Source organism: Lycorma delicatula, chromosome 1, assembly GCF_047948215.1.
Source record: "Lycorma delicatula isolate Av1 chromosome 1, ASM4794821v1, whole genome shotgun sequence".
Classification (NCBI taxonomy): domain Eukaryota; kingdom Metazoa; phylum Arthropoda; class Insecta; order Hemiptera; family Fulgoridae; genus Lycorma; species Lycorma delicatula.
Genome location: NC_134455.1, coordinates 132369941 through 132391827, shown reverse-complemented (window position 1 = coordinate 132391827; position 21887 = coordinate 132369941). Strand labels below are relative to the sequence as shown.

Sequence of the window (21887 nt, the reverse complement as noted above, 5' to 3'; positions counted from 1 at the left end):
CACCAATGGGGCCACACCCTGGATGCTTGGAATGTAGTGGTCTCGTATAAAAAATAGATCCATTCTATATACGAACATTGAGTGAACGTTGTAGGAGCGTATGCTAAATTTTATTTTTCTATATTTAACTGTTAACAATTTATCTAAGAAGTCCCATACTTTATTAAAATCATGCGCGCGCGCGTGTGTAACAAAGAGAAGAATGAGAGAGAGAGAGAGAGAGAGAAGAAATAAATATAAAAATATATAAATCTTGTTTGATTTTATAGCCGCAATGATATTGGTGAATGTACTAAAAAAGTAATTTATAAATGGATATCATCTACCTTCCAAAAAAAAAATAAATAGAATAGTATATACAACTATGGAAGAGAAGAGAACAAATTATTTAATACTAAGTAGTTATTAATTAAATTAAAAATAAAATTAATTTCATTAAAAATGTTAATTTTATGAATAAATAAAGAAGTATATAAAATGGAATTAAACAGTACTGTATAGTATATACAACAGTGCACACTTAAAGCTATGATGTTAAGTAATCAAGGTCATTGCATTATGGTAGTCAAGTTTTTACCGCATAATAGCTATGTAGTAAAGGTTACATCAAGAGAATAGAATGAGGGGAATGTTCCACATGACATGTATAATGAAGAACATGTCATTTCTTCATTATACAGCAAGCGAAACAATCGATATCTTTTATTCCCGCCAAAAACTTCAAGTACATCTTTTTCTCCCATAACTTTATTAAAAAAACGCCTTGAATATAAAAATAACAGTTTATAATAAAATAATGAAGAAATTTTTTTCAAATTTTGCAAAAAATTATAATAATTAATTTATTGATCAAAAATATTATATAAATAGCACTGATAAACACAATTTTTGTTTCCTATCATGCAATACATGATTTTAATTTGTTTTTTGATGTCGTAAATGAATATGAACTTAGAATCTTTCTATCACCCAACATTTTTGAAAAGTTTCAAATTTTTATTAAAGGATTGTTCCTTATGTTTAACAAGTGTGATTGTAATTTCTAAAAAATCTACACATACTGTAAAATATCCTTCATTGCAATCTGCAATCAGGCCTGTACCTCACAGTGAAATTATTCAAGTTTCTGAGCCACCTGTGAATGTATGTTTCGAAAGCAGCGATGAACAATCAGGCAGTAGTGAAGAGACAATGATTTTGATTTTGAATTATCTTCCAATAAGCCACATCTTATATCACACGGTGAATTAAATGACTTAGTTAGGAATTTAAATTTATCAAAAAATCGAGCAAAACTGTTAGGATCAAGGCCGCAAGGTTGGAATTTACTTTAAAAAAGAATACAAAAAATTCGGGCTTTCGAAGCCGACAAAAAGAACTGTCTCAGTTCTTTACTGATGAAAATAATTTTTTTTATACCAATCGTTTATGGTATTAATTTGAAAAAGATACGATTTGATGAAAGACGTTATTGAAACAAACATTATAAAAAACATAGCTGGAACATATGTGATGATTCAAACGTTATAGCTATTTTATTAGGCATGAAGTTAGGCTATACTAAGTACGTGTGTTTTCTTTGCGAATGGGGCAGCCGAGCTAGAGATAAACATTATGTTACCAAAGAAACGAGACAACTTAACTCCAAATGGAAAAAAATATTATTCATGAGCTCTCAGTTGAACCCAAAAAAATATTTTTACCCCCTCAACATATCAAACTAGGACTAATGAAAAATTTTGTAAAAGCAATGATGAAGGGTAGTCCCGGAATTTTGTACATCAGGCAGAAATTTTCGAATGTAAGTGAAAGAAAAATTAAAGAAAGAATATTTGCTGGTTCTCAAATAAGAGATTTGGTCAAAGATGATGCATTTAACTCGATGTTAAATAATGTAGAAACAGCAGCTTGGACTTCACTTCAAGACGTTTGAAAAAAATTTGACAATTACCACGATATTGTTAATCAACTTCTTACTTCATGCAGAGGTATGTCATGCAATATATCTTTGAAAATATATTTTCTCCACTCATATCTGGATTTTTTCCCGGACAGCCTGGGAGACGTAAGTGACGAACACAGTGAACGTTTTTACCAAGACATTTCGGTCATGGAAAGCCGCTATAAAAGGAAATGGAAAAACTAACATGCTAGCCGATTACTGTTGAATATTAATTCGGGATGTGCCTGAGGCTATTTATAAAAGAAAAGCATCACTGAAATTATACTAATACAGGTATGGTCATGCAAAATTATAAATTTTAAAGATTTAACTATATTTTCCCTGAATTTTTTTGCAGAATGATTTATTTAAAACGAAGGATGGTAGAAAAATTGTATTTACAGATCTGTAATGTGTACGCACAAAATCAATTTTTGAAATGGTATCACACTTAGAGAAACATTAAAAAAATTTTTTTATCTATCAGTGTAATTTTAAGATTATTAATTAATTTTAGGTTGGATGGAAAGAGATACACACCTAAAATTTTCTAATGAATTACGGTTATACTGAGTGTATAAAATATAATTTTAAAAATTGAAATAAATAAAATCTATTTATAAGGGAATAAAAAAATAGTATTTCCTCTTATTCAACCTTTCTTTCTTTTTCCTGTTTAGCCTCCGGTAATTACCGTCTAGATAATACATCAGTGGATGAATGAGGATGATATATATGAGTGTAAATGAAGTGTAATCTTGTACAATGTCAGTTCGACCATTCCTGAGATGTATGGTTAGTTGAAACACAACAAAAAAAAAAAAAAAAAAAAAAACAACCAAAGAATACCGGTATGCACGATCTAGTATTCAAATCCGTGTAAAAATAACTGACTTTACTAGGACCTGAACGCTAGAACTCTCGACTTCCAATCAGCTGATTTGGGAAGACGCGTTCACCACTAGTTAAAAATATATATGTGAAATGCAGGGGTTTTTACCGCACACCCAAGCAAAAAAAAAAAAATTACGTAATCATATATAAAGATTTATTTATTTTCACAACACATGCTCAAAATGGTCGCTCCGTTCAGTAATCCGTGTATGAACTCTTTTTAGCAAGTTTTGAGGCCACTCTGTGGAACACATGTTTAATGATGTTGTTAATCGCCATTGTTATGATCATCTTTAATTTCCCCAGTGTGTGTGGCCTGTTTTTATAAACCTTTTCTTTAAGATAACCCCAAAGGAAGAAATCTGGATACATCAAACTGGATGAACGTGGGGAGCCATAATCCTTTAGAGATGATAAAAACTCCTTTCGAGCCAAAAAACTCGAAATGCTGCGAAACCGTGCAAGAAATGCACGGTTTCATTAGACGTGTGACATGTGGCCAGTGGCGGCACGCGTATAGGCACTGTGGAACTGCAGCATCCCCTATTTCCACTTGATATTATTGATAACATTTAATATGAGTCCTTATTTATTTAATTCTTTCTTTATACTTGTAAAATGTATAATCCTTAAGCTTAATGCCAGTAGCCATACCCAGTTTATGAAAAGATACAAAAATCGTTGTATAGAACTATTCGCTTCACAGTTCCAGCGGGGTGGTGTTTGACTTTTGTGCGCATAGGAAGTTGCATGCGAGGTTGCAAGGGAGTGAGAGCACTGTCGCTCCCACAGTGGCGACCCTAACGTGCTGGTGGAAGGAATTTTTTTTTTACTCCACGAGTGTATGGAACGTTCCTTGTTCGTTCCCTTTTCTAGTTTAGACAGTGGAAAGAATATGAAAGCGATTTAGTAATTTTTTTTTCAGTAGCGATCAGAAGATGGCGTAAAGCAAGGACTCTTTGATCGCCAAATCTATCCAAAAATACGCTTGAAGGGCGAAAGAGAAGGCAATTAGTAAAAACTAATTATGTATTTGTTTCTTTGTACATAGAAATTTAAATTAAGCACCGATGGACTATATTGTTTTTAAGTGGACATTTTATTAAACTCTTATTATTTAATAATACTAGAAAATATTATCTGTATTAACATTTTATTATTTATTCGGTTAAAACGAATAATATTTAAAAACCGTGTACCATATTCTTGAATGTGATAAAGTGTACAATTAGATTATTATCCTGCTTCCAGCAATTCTATTTGATTCATATTTTTTTCGGTTGTTTTATTACAGAATACTTTAACCGTGGCCTTAAAAAGGAACAGAAAAAAATTTCCTGAAACAGCACGCCCACTAATTTTTGCTATAAGTCGCCACCGATAATGAGTAGGGTCGGATGTACGTAGCGTGACGAATAAAATAACCAGTTAGTCTGGTACAAAAAAAAAAAAAAAAAAAAAAGTTAGTCTGGTACAGTCTGGTGAAAGATCTTTTTGAGATAAATTTAGAATTGGCTATTACAAGGTTAACCGATACTTTTCGATAAAGGAATGGAAACGTTAAGGAAAAAACATTATTTTTATTGAGCTTTACACAACCTTACACACTTACTCCCTCACACACACTCTGTCTCTCTCTCTCTCTCTCTCTCTCTCTATATATATATATATATATATACGTATGCGCGTGTGTTGGTATTGAAAGAACGAGAGGACTGGAAAGGGAATACCAGGTAACGTATCCTTGGGCTCGTCAACCAGGTATTATTAACTGGACGTTCTAACCACGCGATAAGCATAAATATACAAATTATTTTAAAATATACATCTTCACCCTTTCTCATACTCTTATATTGTTGCTATTAAATAATAATACTATCAATTTTATTCGAATTTTATTGAATTATCAGATGTTTTTTTTTCCTGTTCAACATAAAATATTTCTAACTTATTCAGAGTTATTCAACGGGAAAAAGCAGTTAAAATTGATATACAGTTGTTATCGAATCAACAATTTTATATTACAATTATTGATCATGTAATTTTAGGTGAAGAAAAAAACACATTTTCTTTTTAAAAATACTACCAAAAAAGGGTTTATATAAAAATTAGATACCTTTTTTAAAGTGAAAAAAATTCGCTTAATTTAATTGCAACACATTTACTAAATTTAAACCTTTACATCTGTTTACCATGATCTAATTGTAATATTTTATTTTCGCGATTCAACTGGAAAAAAATTCGAGAAATAAAAACTTTATTTATACAGAGCGTTCGGAGAGTCGCTGTGCAGTATATTTTAGAATTATGTGATGCCTTCTATTCTTTGACAAAACGTTGGTTGCCCTGTGGGTACGTTGGGTGTTGCTCAATAATAAACCAAGACGTCAGTTTTTGAGTTGTGCTTCGTTTCGTGTTTTTCCGTTTATCGGAATAGTTGCGAAAAACGTTACAGTTTTTCGATAGAGGAACGCATTTTATTCGTTGGTCACGACTTTTGTGAAAATGACAAGTATACTGATTTAGTGACGCAAACTGAAGAACAAACAATGTTCTAAAGCGAGGAAGGTACAAAGAAACAGTCAAAATTTTGAAGGTTATCAGCATAGTAACAGAAGAGGAAGAATTGGGCTACCTAGAGGAATAAAGGGAAGCTGCAAGAGTTCGAATGAAGTATTGGGAAATTGTAAGATAAGGTTGTAAAACCTATATAAGGATTATTATGCGAGGCTCATGATTGCTTGAACGATAAAGTTGGTTTCAAAAAAAAATATTACAAGAACTTGTATAATGTAAGGAACTTTTTTCGAATGAATCATCGAAAATAAAATATAATAATTTTTTTAAAAAATGGAACCGACATCAAACCATGTAATATGATGCACGATACAGAATTATAATATTCCCGATGCTGTATAATATACCGGGTGACCATTTGAAAAGTTACCACATTTATTATTCGATAATTATCAGTCCCATCGTATTTCTATTTGCAAGCATGTATGTAACTCTCGGGGAGAACGTTTTTAAAACTATTTTCAAAGAGGTGGAACCCACCCTCTCCGTTACACCTACCTCAAATCAAAAATCTTAAATGGCAATGGTAATATTTGATTACATTACTTGACAATCCGAAAAAAATAATGAATTTTGGTAAAAAAATTAAAATCCGCCCACCCCTTCACGCGGTAGGTGCGAAAAAACAAACGGGGAACTTCTTTTTTAAATTCCAGTCCAACGAAAATAACTATAACGTGATATAACTTCTTAAACCTTTTGAAATAATCATAATCTGTGAATTAAACCTGTAAAAATTATTTTTTAATTACCAACACAAAATTTCTCCCTTAATGTTTTCTAAACTTTCAAGGGTTGAAATTTCTTTTTTTTAAATGAGACGATATAGCTTGTGACAGACAGCTCATTGGAAGGTTCTTTGAATGATAAGTAATTTGGCGCAAATAAAATAAAAATTGGTTCACTGGTATTGAAGTTATGATTGCAATATGTTTTTATTAGATTATATTAATTTTTTTTTTTTTTGGTTATGTTGGGATTCTTTCCAAATCAGCTGATTTGGAAGTCGAGAGTTCCAGCGTTCAAGTCCTAATAAAGTCAGTTATTTTATACGAACAGGGCTTGTAAACGATAAGTTATCTCTAAATAAACGAGACAATAATTAATATATGATATTAAGTAAAAAAATATTTTTCATTAATTAACTAGAAGTTGTTATAGATAATTTATTTTTAATCTTTGAACGTACTGGTTTTTCAATATTTATAATTTTTAATTTATCAGTGAAAATGATTAAATAATATTGAATTAGACTATTTAATATTAACTATAAACAACTTTGAGGCTAAATATCTAGGAAATGAACGAATAATATCCACAAATTTTACAAAAAGTGGTTCTGTGGTTGATTACTACTAAAGATAGTACTCCTTCGGAATTTCCCCCAACTTTTTTTCAATTTCTTATTTAACGATAAATATTATGCAATAACAAAAAGTATCTTTATTCTTTTCCTGTTTAGCCTCCGGCAATCACCGTCAGGTATTACTTCAGAGGATGATATGTATGAGTGTAAATGAGATGTGTATTCTTGTAGTCTCAGTTCGACCATTCCTGAGATGTGTGGTTAATTGAAACCCAACCATCTAAGAACATTGGTGTCCATGATCTAGTATTCGAATCCGTATAAAAGTAACTGCCTTTACTAGGATTTGAACGCTGGAACTCACAACTTCCAAACATCAGTTGATTTGGGGAGACGCGTTCACCACTAAGCCAACCTGGTGGGTATCAATGTGCTGCCTGTACATGGCACAGTACACGGTATCTGCATGTTATTAAAATATTGATTTTTTCCGACCTGCTTTTACTGTTTTTATCAGAATCGTTAACTTTTATTACGTTGGTTAATTTATTAGATTTTCTGTTAATCATTATTACTTGATTTTTTTTTGCCTATATTCTAAACAGACTGCAGCTTTTAATTGCTTTATGACTTTTGTTAAACTTATATGCTATATGTTTTTCATACATGATATGGATATGGATGTTTGATAAAAACATTAAAAAAATTGTATTAAATTTTCTACTTTGAAACAATGGATTATATACACTGCTTCAACTCAGTAGGAAATATTCATGCGCTCACATATTACATAATATTAGCGTTTTAACTTTCCCGTCTCGATAGCGCTATAGCTCTAGAAGGAGCTATTGTAATCTGTCGATTCTGGGCATATGAGGTTTTCACCCGATCTTCAGGACATATAAGGATGTAAAATCCGTATAAAGGATGGGTATTAAATCACCCATTGTGATTTAAAATTTACTTCTCAAAATAACGCGGTTAACCTATAACGCGGGTGTCACGCAACTCCCCCCCCATAACCGTGTTGTAGCGGGGTTACACTGTGTGTATGTATATATAGCTTAGACACTCCCGGGAACGTAAGGATTCCAGCGCGGAATCATACATCTAAATCGGTTCAGCCGTTGAGCTGTTACGATACAACAAACATACATATACCCTAAATACATTACACTACTTTTTGGGCAGTCGTAAAAATAATAATCAAATAAACTTTGCTTCAACGAAAAATATATTTTTTATCGATATTTACTTTTATTGGGTTTTAAATTTACTTTTTACAATTTTTTATAGGAAAAAATATACTGTACGTAAATTTAGGGCTGTATTAAATTAATTAACTTCTGAAAATATTGTAACACATTAATTGATCAAGTATAAACTATGATATAATGATTTGCATCCGAGCCGTTACACGAAAAAGATCATGAATGTTTATCTATCATTTATGATCTTTTCTTTCCTTTTCCTGTTTAGCCTCTGGGAATTACCGTTCAAGTACTACATCAGAGGATGATATGTATGAGTGTAGTCTTGTACAGTCTCAGTTCGACCATTCCTGACATGTGTGGTTAATTTAAACCCAACCATCAAAGAACATCGGTATCCACAATTTAGGATTCAAATCCGTATAAACGTAACTGTCTTTACTAGGACTTGAACGCTGGAATTCTCGGCTATCAGCTGATTTGGTAAGACGAGTTCACCACTAGACCAAACCAGTTCGGTCTATCGCTATGGTCTGGTTGGAGCAAAAAAAAAACATGATTCTACTTAGATTCTTTCAACGACTACTTAATCTTGGACTACGTAAACGAAAATCAACATAAAAGCAAGTACAAATTATAAATTTATTTTTCTTTTTTTAAGAAAAATTATTTTAAAGGTACGGTATTGACTCGCTTATTATATTTTATTTCCCAGCTGGTCTAGTGTTTAACTTGTCATCGTAAAATCACCTTTGTAAAGCTGATTAAAAGGTGAGGTTATGATACAATCTGTTTTTTTTATTCATATTTATTCTATGACGAATGAGGGGCATTGACATATATATAGAACCACATGACTAGACTCTTAGTCAACGCACTTTTAACCTCAATACAATCTGGCAACATCGAGCACGTTTCTTACCACGCCTACCGTATAAAAAAAATATCGTATTCATTATTACATCAAAAATAATTATTTTATAACAACATGTGCCCCATTTATCCAAAATACATTAATTTATTAATTAATAAAATTTAATGGTATTTCATAACAAAGAATTACTCACCAATATTAACAAGAAATAAAGATTCAATGGCTTCTGTATAAAAAAAAAGAAATCTGGAGATAGTACGCGACAGAATAAAGCCCACTCGTTACAAAAGTCGAATATCAAAACTTATAATAAGATAACTTTTATGAAATATAATTCTGATAAACCAGTAGACGTCTCGATTTCGTATGAACGAGAAATATTTACTGCATACTATTTCATCGAGAGTAGTAATCCCCTCCACAGTCAAATGACGTCATATAGACGTGCGCAGCAATATCGAGAAAGATGTTCATTTATACGGGAATGTTGAATAAAAACGGAAGTCGTAGAACCCCAGCTACTCGCAACTGTTGTGACGTCAGAGGCTTCAAGCCGGCCGGCCGGTTAGCGTTAGTCTCTTTGATATTTTACTGGGAAATCTACGACATATTTTTAATAATTAACCAGTAATCATTTTAACGTATAAAAATTTTCTTAATACATTGTTATAGTATTAAATATTATAAAGATATAATTCGTAAAAATATTAAAGATTATTTAAAGTGTGTCCTCGTGTTAAATTCTAATTATTACATAATATCTCGTAAATAAACATTGTCTGAAAGAAGTATAGAGTGCGCCAGCTTGATAGGTTAGCCTGTTCGTCGGTGTTTTATTAATATACTCTCGGAAACGTGCTTTAAAACGTGCGTGTTTATCTTATTGTTTAAATTAATTACCTATAAATAGTCCATCAATTTTACATTAGTATAATGATACTAAATAGTTTATAATTATTAATGTTTCTGGTTTTTGTTTCCTTATAATGTGTCTGTGTATAAAATTACACAATATTATATCAAAATTATTAAAATCACTTCGTTGAAAACTAATACTTTTTCTGTAATTTTGCAGCAATTCGTTAAAAAAAATAGCACATCCAACACCACAGGGAAAGACACCCGCCTTTTTATACTTCCGGTCGAGACAACCCCCCCCCCCCTTTCAAAGCCATGATGGGCTTTAACGGAAAAAATATCCGCACAGGGACAGTCATAGTAAAACTGCTTATCATTAACAAAATGTTCGTTTTTGGGTACAAGAAAATCCTACACAGATACATCAGCGCCCACTACACAAAAACAAGTTTACCGCGCGGTGTACTGTGCCATTGTATGACATAGTAGGCCCTTATTTTTTGAAAATGGCCTCACGACTATAGTCACATAAAAATTATAGACATTTTCACATATTACCGTAAACGCTTGGTTTCAACAAAACGGTTCAACGCCAAATATTTAATATAAATATTTTAAACTTATAAATATAAATAGGCCAATCGTTTGGTAATCTTACAATTTCGAAAAATTGTGTCTTCGCATGGTGTCCCAGGTTTCCTGATTTGTCGGTAGGAGATTTTTTCTTATGAAATCATCTTAAACCAAAGGTTAATATTGTTATGACAGAAGCAATAAAAGTCTCAAGATCTGAAGAGAAACTGCTGAAATTCGTATTGAAATGTTTCGACGAAACATCTACAGAAATTTCTACGAAGAGACGGCTCTGTTCTCATCCGGAAGATCTAGAAAAAATTAAATTCTGTGTTTATATTACGGCCATTGAAATCGCATATTTTTACTTCCTTGTTTGGAGCAAAAGCTCCAAACATGATTGAGATTTGATGCAAACATAATTTCCATTATGATCGCGAAAAATTTCGGTTTAAGATTTCAACAGAAATATCCATTTTGACTATCCCTATATCCAAATTGACTAGTTTCGGCGTGTCGTATGTACGTATCCCGTATATAACTAAAAAATGATTAGCCGTAGGATATTAAAATTTTGGATTTAGCATGTTGTAACATCTAGTTGTGCAACTTCCATTTTGATTGCAATCGACTGGACCAAAAGTATCCAAAAAAAGGCCAAAATACAAAAAAATTGGATTTTGGACTTTTTCTTAACTGCAGTAATAAGCCTTCATTCAGAACTTTCAACGATATATCATAAGTGGTACTTATTTTTATTGGTTCCAGAGTTATAGTCAAATGAAATTTTAATTAATGAAATATTTGGATCTTATAAGAAAGGACATCGGTTTGAATCAGACTTCACCTCCTTTTTTTTAATTTAAATGTATTGATTTATTAATAATTATTAACCTCTGATTGTAAAAAAAATACGATAATTAAAATTTCAATAATAACAATGAAAAAAATAAAAAATAAAAGAATATCAGAAGTTATTAATGAAATAACATTTCATGTACTTTTCATTTTAAAAAGAAAAAGTGAATATGTAATTTAATAGGCGTACAAGGAAGTCATGTGTTGTCTACATCAGATTATTTCTATTTAAATCTTAAAAATAGATTTATTTAATATAATTTTTCATAAGAAAATTTAATTTTCAAAATTTTCCGTTTCCCTGAATCACTTTGTACACACACACACACACACACACACACACACACACACACACACACACACACACATATATATATATATGTATTAATAATAAGCTACCTGAAGAACCGTAAATACATTTCCAAAAGCTAAAAATTAAAAAAAAGCTGACAACACAGTTATTTCTGATGTACGGCTTACACACACAAGTTATTTTAAATATTTTTTCATTTTTTTTAAATATGATAGTTTTTCTTTGATTTAATTCAATGATTCTAACTAAAGCGCGCGCGCACACCATATTTAAGACGCGCAGGTGTGGCGGGACTACCGGCGGCGGTCGGAACTAACTAAACTAATGTAGTTTCACAACTTACATAAAACAAATTTCGCTAATAAGGTCGGCAGATTGATGTATCTTTGGGGCTTAACCCACCAGGTACCGAGTCAATTGGGCGATCGAGTTCGAAACCCGGCCAGACCGAGATACTTTTTTACACTTTAAATATTATTCATTAATAAAATTACAACTGCATTTTTTGGGGTAGGTGTGTGATTTTGCAAATTTTTTTTTGCTAATATGTTATTTTTTAATTGTTAATAAATGTGCCTAAGAAAACCACGACCTTAATTACACGAAATCTGAAGATACTAAGACCTTGATAAGATACTAAGGGTGACCTTGCTCTATAGTGTCACCCTCTTGACCTTTTAAGTTGAAAATTTAATGTCATCAATGCCTTATATATACAAGTAATCTGACCAAGTTTGGTCAAAATCGGTCCAGTAGTTCTAAAGATATAAGGTGTGAAACCCGAACATACACACGTACATACGAACATCCGGAGAATTTCCATATGGTCTTTTGGGTTCTTTAGGTATTATTATGACAAGTTCCGGTAAAACCCCCATTTACCCACTTGGACCGATTACAATACTTTCCCTTTTAGAGCTATAGCTATATGTGTATTTGTTCCAGAGAGTTGAAAATTCAACGTATTTAATTTCTGGAACATTTTGACCAAGTAGCCAAATTCCATCACAAATAAACCATCTCGAAACTTCTCGGCTTCCGGTCGGTTTTTCTCTTCTAGAAAAATGGCGATAAATAAGTTGCAAAAATTTTCCACATGATATTCATCTTACTTCGCAATAAAATAGTAACTCTGAATATACTGCACCCATATCTTCAGCTATATACATCACCAATTCGACATGTAACAGTATCATTTGATAAAGGTATAGATTCGCCATAGAGCGTAGAGAGATGCTCGGCAGCCTGAGAAGTGAGTACATGTTTCGCGCTGAAGATATCCTACGAGTCCTATTACGAGGCACAGTGGAAGTCTGTGGAAAGATTGGTGAGGATGGTCATGAAGAAGCTCCAATTATATGAGGAGACCCGCAGAGGAGAATGTCACCGGAGGCGCGGGGACGGACAGGTTCTTGGCTGAGTACCTCGGGGGTCCCCCATACGTGTGGTGGTCGCCTGGGTCCGATGATGCCGGGGACATTCTGTTCGTGCATCTGATGCTGGCCACTGGTAAGTAACCCACCGGGTTGGTCTAGTGGTGAACGCGTCTTCCCAAATCAGCTGATTTGGAAGTCGAGAGTTCAAGTCCTAGTAAAATCGGTTATTTTTACACGGATTTGAATACTAGATCGTGATTACCGGTGTTCTTTGGTGGTTGGGTTTGAATTAACCACACATATCAGGAATAGTCGAACTGAGACTGTACAAGACTATACTTCATTTACACTCATAAATATTATCCTCATTCATCCTCTGATGTAACACCTAAACGGTGATTCCCGGAGGCTAAACAGGAGAAAGTAAAGTAAAGGCCACTGGTACGTGGTATGAGTGTTTGAGATTTCTGTCTTGACTGTTGTGTGAGTGTGTATCGCGTGAATGTTAGAAGCTTTGTTTTATTTTATGCATGATTCTTGTGCATGATATTGTCGGTGTTTGTGTTTGATGTGCTGTATGTGTTGTTTCCAGTGGTGCTGTTTGTGTTGTGTGTGATATCTGTTGGTTTGTTAAGACTGTGTGTACGGGCAATTCCCACTTCTTCTGACAAAATGCTTTTATAAGCAGTACCAGTATGGGGGAAGCTAGGAGTGGAGATTAGCTGGTAGTGGGCAGTTATACATACGCCCTTGGTTATAACTGGCGGAACGTGTTAGCAAGCCCGACACTGCTTAGGCGCCCGTAAATGGGGTACCTTCACCATTTTTTTTTTAACAAAAAAGAAAAGAGGTATGGACTGCAGTTGTTTGGAAAAATTATCTCCAAACATATTTTCTGTAATCTCAATCGCAGCTGGCAAAATAAACTCTTAACCAATGGTGTAAAATTTGTAAGAGGCACGTAAAGCTTTTTCATTCACAGACAATTTTGTTTTTAAAAATGATGTTTGCTTTTCATATGATTTTTAATTTTAATTCGAAGAATTCTCGGGGGGTTGTTAACGTACGCGCTATGAAGCGTTTCTAAATGTGATATAAATTTATTAGGTTTCATGCTGTCTGCTGCCAAAAGTTTTCAGCAAATGACACACGGGGGCCTTTCTTCTTCATTTACTTCAGTACTGGTAAACCCAAAATTTACATATACTTGAAAATATTTTCTTGATTTTATTTTAAGAACCACGCTCCTCTGTGCACTTGATGATTCACTATCGTCTAATGGTAACTTATATCTACTTAAAAATTTATCCCATAATTCTGTATAAATGTAATACTGGGAATATTTAATACCTTCCATTGCAATTAACGCGAAAATTACAACATATACATTCACGATAGATTCGATAGCAATAGAAGGATCTACTCGACTAAAACTGGCTGGAATGAAACGAGGTATAGCATTTATACACATTTGCTCAGACATTCCAGAATGTTCGAGACAAATCGGAACTTCTCGCGAAACCGCGAAGAATGTCCGATATAGTGAACGTAAGACAGAGAGCAATAGAGAGGCATCGATTCTGTTTTTGTCAATGCAGCGATCGGTGTTGCCAAATATCAATAAATTTACTTATTCTTGATAATTTGTAAGGTGTGTAATTAAGATCGCAAAGTCGCTCTACCGTCAAAATACTCAAAATTCATTATTAATGTATACATTGTTGTATGAGAGGGGAGGGGTAATTAAAATTATGACTGAAAATTGTTTCGCAAATACTGAAAGATTGAGAAACGCTGGTATATACAATTCATAGTAACTAAACACAAACAGTAGCTAAAGATAAGCAGGTCATTGCCACTTTGACATTATTTTGGTGCGCACGTGTAAGATCGTGTTTGCCCTACATACAACGTTAAACTGAACTGATTTCGTAACATTACTGTTCAGCTGTGTTGCAATATATTACGATACAATTCTTATATATATTAGTGATTTCTTATGGGTTTTGATCTGATAAATTAAATAAAATAAGTCTCAGAACCGTTTGTAGAGTAGTTTTTGAGAAATCTGGGGTGAAACCCAATAAATTGGGGTAAAAATCTTATTTTTTTATGTTTGACGTACGATAACTTTGTTAAATGGGTATTAAAACAACTTGCAGAGAATTTAATTCTGAAGAAAATGATGTAAGATATGTTGAATAAAAATAAACTGATGTAGAAACCACATGACTTCCTTGTTTACTTATTAAATTACATAAACACATTTTTTTTTTAAATGAAAAGTATATAAAATTTTATTTCATTAATAACTTCTGATATTTTTTCATACATTTTTTTATTGTTATTATTGATTTATTATTTATCGTAATTGCTTTTTCAATCAGAGGTTAATAATTATTAATAAATCAATGCATTTAAATTAAAAAAATGGAGGTGAAGTCTGATTGGAACCGATGTATCTTCCCCTTGTAAGATAAATATTTCATTTGGCTATAACTCTGGAACCAATGAAAATAAGTACCACTTATGATATATTGTTGACAATCTCTCAATAAAGCCTAATACTACAGTTAAGAAAAAGTTCAAAATCCAAGGATTTTGGGATTTTTTGGATACTTCGGTCCAGTCGATTACAATCAAAAGGGGAGGTGCGTAACTAGATGTTACAACAGTCGTAAATCCAAAATTTCTACATCCTACGGCTAATCGTTTTTAGTAACGCGAGATACATCCGTACGTACGTACAGATGTCACGCCGAAACTAGTCAAAATGGATTCAGGGATGGTCAAATTGGATACTTTCTTTGAAATCGGAAAACCGCAATTTTTCGCGATCACAATACTTCCTTTACTTCGTACAAGAAAGTAAAAATGATAAAATTCTAAAAAATTGACGTCAATAAAATTTTTAAAATTCATTTTTATTGAAATCCAAACATTAAAAAAAATTCTGAAAATGTTGAACTCGTATCACAATAATAAAAAAAATCTATTCATGTATAGTATATAAGTTACAATTCAGTTGGCCTGTTAACCGCTGATATTTATACAAATAAAATAACAATGTATTTAATTCTAATGTTATTTATTCGAAATTTAGCATACATACAGTAAACATGTACGTATAGTAAATTACACATATTCTTCAACAATGCTTCATTTGTGGATTCATTAAACGGCATATTATATATTCATTTACAATTAAAATAATCTTATATATATTCATTCAAATATTTAAGAATCATATATAAGTACAAAGTGATAATTGTTTATATTTATTTACTAATTAAACCAGCGGTAATTACATAAAATAATTACCTTAACCAAGGGGGATATTATTCGATCATATATATATTTTGGTCCTCCAGGCCGGATGACCAGAAAATATATAATTCTTGAAATTCTCCGATGATAATCTTGTACCAAAAATCATATAGTCTATATGATTTTAGGCGCAAGAGATTACACTTCTTTTTTCCTTACTTCCCTACGCCGGACTTGCAATTAAGCATAGAACAGCCTAGGGGGTGTCCTTTCTACTGTAACAGCCCTTCCCACCTTCCGGCAGTATGTCCGGCATGGCAGGACGGGCTGCCGGTCGGTGTTTATTTTATATGAGGGTAAGTCAATTATTATCCGCAATGCAGTTATAAATTTTATTGCAATACAAATAGGAAACTTACATGTACATCATTTTCAACATAGTCCCCTTGGATTTCAACGTACTTGGTCCATCGTTGCACAAGCTTCCTAGTACCCTCATAAAAGAACGTTTTTGGTTGAGCTGCTAGCCAGGAATGCACCGCTTCTTCACTGTTTCGTCCGAGGTAAATTGACAGCCCCTTAATGCCTCTTTGAGTGGACCAAACAAGTGATAGTCAGAAGAGGCAAGATCAGACTACACGGATGATGAGCCAGTACTTCAAAGTTGAGTTTCTGGAGCGTTTCAGCAGTGCGGGCAGCAGTATGTGGATGGGCATTGTCGTGTAACAACACAACACCTTTCGACAGCAGTCCTCGGTATTTCCTTCGAATTGCAGGCTTCAGCTTGGCGGTAAGCATCTCACTGTAACGCGCACTGTTTATTGTCGTGCCCCTTTCCTCATAATGTTCCAGTACTGGACCTTGTGAGTCCCAAAAAACCGTAAGTATCAGTTTTCCTGCGGACGGTTAGGTCTTTAACCTTTTTTTGCAGGGCGAATTTGGATGTTTCCATTCCGTAATCTGTCGTTTACTCTCTGGCTCATAATGAAGGATCAATGTTTCATCACCAGTGATGATTCTGTGTAAGAAGATGTCCTGTTGGTTACCATAGCGATCCAGACGTTTTTGGCAGATGTCCAAGCGCGTTTGTTTATGCAACTGTGTGAGTTGTTTTGGGACCCATCTTGCACAGACTTTATGAAACCCAAGTCTGTTGTGGATGATTTCGTAGGCAGACCCGTGATTAATTTGCAGACGATGTGTCATTTCATCAATAGTTACTCGTCTGTCTAAGAAAACCATGTCACTTGCACGCTCAATGTTTTCCTCATTTGTGGCGGTAAACGGTCGTCCGGCTCCTTCGTACGCACGACGAAGGAGCCGGACGACACTTTTGCAACCGATTTTGAATTTTTCAATCCGTTCGTAGACATTCCGTTGCGGCAACACACTGTTCCCGTACTGTACCGAAAGTCTACGATGAATTTCGGCCCCTGATACACCTTCCGACCACAAAAAACGTATCACTGAACGTATCACTTTTCAAAAAACGTATCACTTTTCTTTGGTGAAAACAGAAAGCGGAGCAGTCATGGTTAACGGCAGGGTAGCGATAATGGAACTAACCTAGCAGCATCAAACCTGTACAGACATAACAACAATTAAACCACGCATGCGTCATCTACGCAACACGACAACAAAACAAACAAATATAAACAAAAATATAACTAAATTGCGAATAATAATTGATTTACCCTCGTATTATTTAGTAAGAAACCCATTAAAGTACCCCACTTCCTGTTAAGTTTTTTAGCATCCACGTCTTTCCAGTTAACCCAGTTGAGGTTTGGTTCACTGCATCTGCTTGCGGGGAAAATTGTGGTCAAGATTACCACTTTATGTCGAGGGGGTTCACCTAGTTGAGTCCCCAAAGTTCTGGGTTCTGGGGGGGTGTTTAATTCTCACACTTCCGAAAAAAATCTAAAAAACGTTTTGGACACACATTCTTCATGGGGGTGGTCAATTCCGTACCCCCCACATGACCACTTATAAAGAGCGGTCGGGGAGGTAAGGGGGTTTGTGAAATATATTCCTCCGAAAATGCAATAAAAAATTTCACGGGGGATAGGAAAGGAATAAAAAGTATATGAGAAATTCCCCTTATAACAGTCATCAGCACTTAGAAAAAATTCATAATTGAAACTCGTAAGCAGTGATGCTATATGAGACTATCCAGCTTCCAGTTGTCATTATTCAAAAACTACCACAGGGGATCCCCATTCCCTCATCAAGAACGGCCCACCTCGGCAAACCGTCCTCTCCTGATCGAAGCTGCCCTCCCTAACTAAACACACGCACCGTTCCACACGATCGAGGTTCCAACCGTCACGAAATTTTGTCTCCAATATTCTAGAAGTTAGCTTCTCCACATTTCCCCAGGCCTGGCTACTAGAAACCGTAGAAACTCAGAGTCCTCTCTGAAGTAAGCCAAGTCATACCCAGCTCCTGTTAAACATCATCCCACCTACAACAGTGGTATATGGTGTGCTCCGGTGTGGTTACACATTACTATTACACTTAATTAGCCAATGGTATCACGATAATTCTGGCCATTGGACACATCTTCTCGCATTAGGTGCGTCACGAACGACATATTTTAAAGAAATCCTAGTCTGTATGATTTTAGGTACAAAATTATGCAAAAATGTTTATATATTTACGTATTTAATAACAAGGTTAATATGATCATGAGCATTATGATTATTATTACTATATATTATCATTATTAATTTGTGATCACTATTATATAATGCATATTGGTATTAAATGTAAAATAAATTTACTATGTATTAAACTGTATTATAACAGTATATTTCGTTTATCTATGTCTGTTACATTGTAAAAATATATTGAATCATATTATTAGTATAATTTATATTTGTATTACCATAATATTTATGTAACTTATCAGATAATTCAGTTATATTGATATTCTTCTATTATTACAAAAAACAAGAACTTTTTTTCAGTCAGTACGTGGTCTGTAAATAAAGTAATGAGACTAGTTTTTTTGGTAAACAAAGTGGCAACACTGAAAAGTTACTAATAAACATATGGTTATATGAACAGTTGATTTATATTATATATTAATATTTTTAGTATATCGTTGCTGCTTGAGACGTAAACAAACTTTTCGTGAAACGACTTTTTGTTGTGCGTTACAAAAATGAATGATACTAATTACCAGCAACATTGTACAATCAAGTTTTGTGTTAAACTCGGTAAAATGCTATTTTCAAAATTGAAAAGAGCGAATGGAGATGACGCTCTGTCACGATATCAAGTTTTTTGGTGGTTTAAAGCATTTTCAGATGGCCGGGAATCAGTTGCGGACGATCTGCCCTCTGGAAGAATATTTGTATCAAAACGTGACGACAATGTTGAGCAAATCAGAGACTTGATACTATACAACTGGCGATTAACTGTCAGAATGATTGCAGAATAATTAAATGTGAATCATATTACAGTCCATAAATTTTGACAAACAAATTGGAGATGAAAAAGGTCTGTGCAAAATTGATCCCAAAACTCCTCACTGTTGAACAGAAAAACAACAGGGTGAAAGTGTGCCGCGATCTTTTAGGGCAAATTGATCCTGATTTTCTAAAATAATATTATTACTGGTGATGAATCTTGGATATTTCACTATGACCCAGAAACAAAACGCCAGAGCAAGTTGTGGCACACTTCAAACTCACCACGTCCCAAAAAAGTAAAAATGAGCAAATCAAAACCATTTTTAATTTGTTTTTTCAATGTAATGGCATTGTCCATAAGGAGTTTTTGGCTAGATGACAGACTGTAAATCAATATGTTTACCGAGAAATTCTTGAAAGACTGCAGAAAAGTGTTTGCCGCGTGAGACCAGCCATCAAAGACAACTGGATGTTGCATGATGACAATGCACCTTGTCACATCTGCACTCTCAATTAATGAGTTTTTGGTAAAGAAAAACATTCCTATAGTTCCTCAACCACCTTATTTACCTGAATTGAGTCCCTGAGACTTTCTCCTGTTCCCGACTTTAAAAATACACCTCAAAAAACACCATTTTGGAACAGTAGAAAACGAAAAAAACATGTAACCGATCATCTGAAAGATACTCCGGTTTCTGAGGTCCAAGACTGCTATGAAGAGTGAGAAAACCGTTTGAAGTGTTGCATGGCTTCCCAAGGGAACTATTTCGAAGGTCCATGTATAATTGGATTGTAAATTAAAGGTTTGTCTGAATCTGTCTCATTATTTTATTTACAGATCTCGTATGTTAAGATTAATTTATTTTCTTTATTTTCTTACTTAATGTAAATAATGTTTTTATTATGTACTGAACCAGTTGATATTAAACATTATTATACTTCTTTAATTGTATGGACACTTTCCTTTTAAATGTTAAATAAAACATATTATTATAACTGTTCTAGCTAGACAGGATGTTAAATATATAATTTATATGTACACTTAACTACAAAATATAAATAATATAATTCAGTGTAATGTTTAATTAAAGATATTGTAAATTAAAGTGAATAAAGGAAGTGTTCAATTAATATTTGTGTATATCCGGTACTTACTTCATTTTACAGTTTAAAAAAGGTATTACATCGAGGCTGTGATTGCTGTACATTATATTAGGTCCTCCGGGCCGAAGGACCACACACACATTGATACACAACTTAAACATCATAGTACTACACTAACATTCACTGTGGTGACAGGGAATACTATTGATGCAGTATACCCAATTAACCACTAGTATAGAACATTTTTTTTTGGGTGAGGGACAAATATTATTACTTTTTAATTGTTAACATATGTGCCTAAGAAAATAAGACTTTAATTAGGTGAAATCTTGAGATACTGAGGGTGACCTTGCTCTACAGTCTCATCCCCTTGACCTTTTAAGTTGAAAATTTAATGGGATCATTACCCCATATATAAAAGTAACTAGCGTACCCCGTCACGACTTCGCCACACTATAGATGTAGCTTCACTCGCAATGCTTTTCTAATAGCAAACTTCTTTTTTTATAAATTAAAAATATTTAATCGGCAATATTATTTTTAGATTTTCATTAAATCCTGATAAAACAGTAAATAAAAATGTTTATGAAAAATACTGAAGGAATATACGATAAACAATAAATTGTTGCCCAAAAGATAAATAAAGCAAAACAAAAAAAGGAATTTATGAAAATTAACAATATTTGTTAGACTATTCCATTTTATGAATGAATTAAAATAGTTCAATATAAAAGTCCAATAAAGATAAACAAAAAATTTATTATAATCCCAAATCTAGCACGCTCATCGCGGCTTCGCCCGTGATCTATGGTTACTTACGCTTTCCATCACGATCAGAGGGTCACGGCTCGCTTCGCTCTCCCTTCCCGTTTGCCTTTCCTTATCCCGTTTCTCTTTCCCTTACTTTCCTTTCCCCCTTCCTCTTTTATTTTTTCACTTTTCCCTTTCCATGACCTTTTCTTCTTCTTTCCTTTTTCGATTTTTCCCTATTTCCCTTTTCAGATTTTTCCCTTTCACCCTTATTCCCCGGTTTTCGATTCCAGTTGGTTTTCGATGAATTTCGGTATAGGTTCATTTTGCCGCTAAGCAGAAATCATGGTAAAATTCTTTGTTATTCCTAATTTAAAAACAAAGCCTTTTCCGGATACATGTTTATTTAGAACTTTTTTCATTGTTTTAGACAGAAATACAGCTATAAAATTTAACGGCATTCTTCTGGAGCACTCACACACTCATTCTGTCGTTCTAATATTTGCGCGCACATCATGTATTAATATTACTTATTAAACAGATTTAATGAATTACTTCATTTCCATGC

At 33.5% G+C, this 21887-nt stretch overlaps 1 protein-coding gene across 1 annotated transcript in view; it reads right to left on the bottom strand.

The window, feature by feature from the left end:
• The window catches only part of LOC142322325 (uncharacterized), a 30871-nt gene extending 21658 nt beyond the window's left edge, over window positions 1-9213 (bottom strand). Inside the window, exon 1 of the mRNA XM_075361274.1 lies at window positions 8998-9213. The gene's annotated coding sequence lies outside the window, so the exon portion shown is untranslated. The remainder of the gene's footprint in view (window positions 1-8997) is intronic.
• Window positions 9214-21887: the final 12674 nt, after the last annotated feature.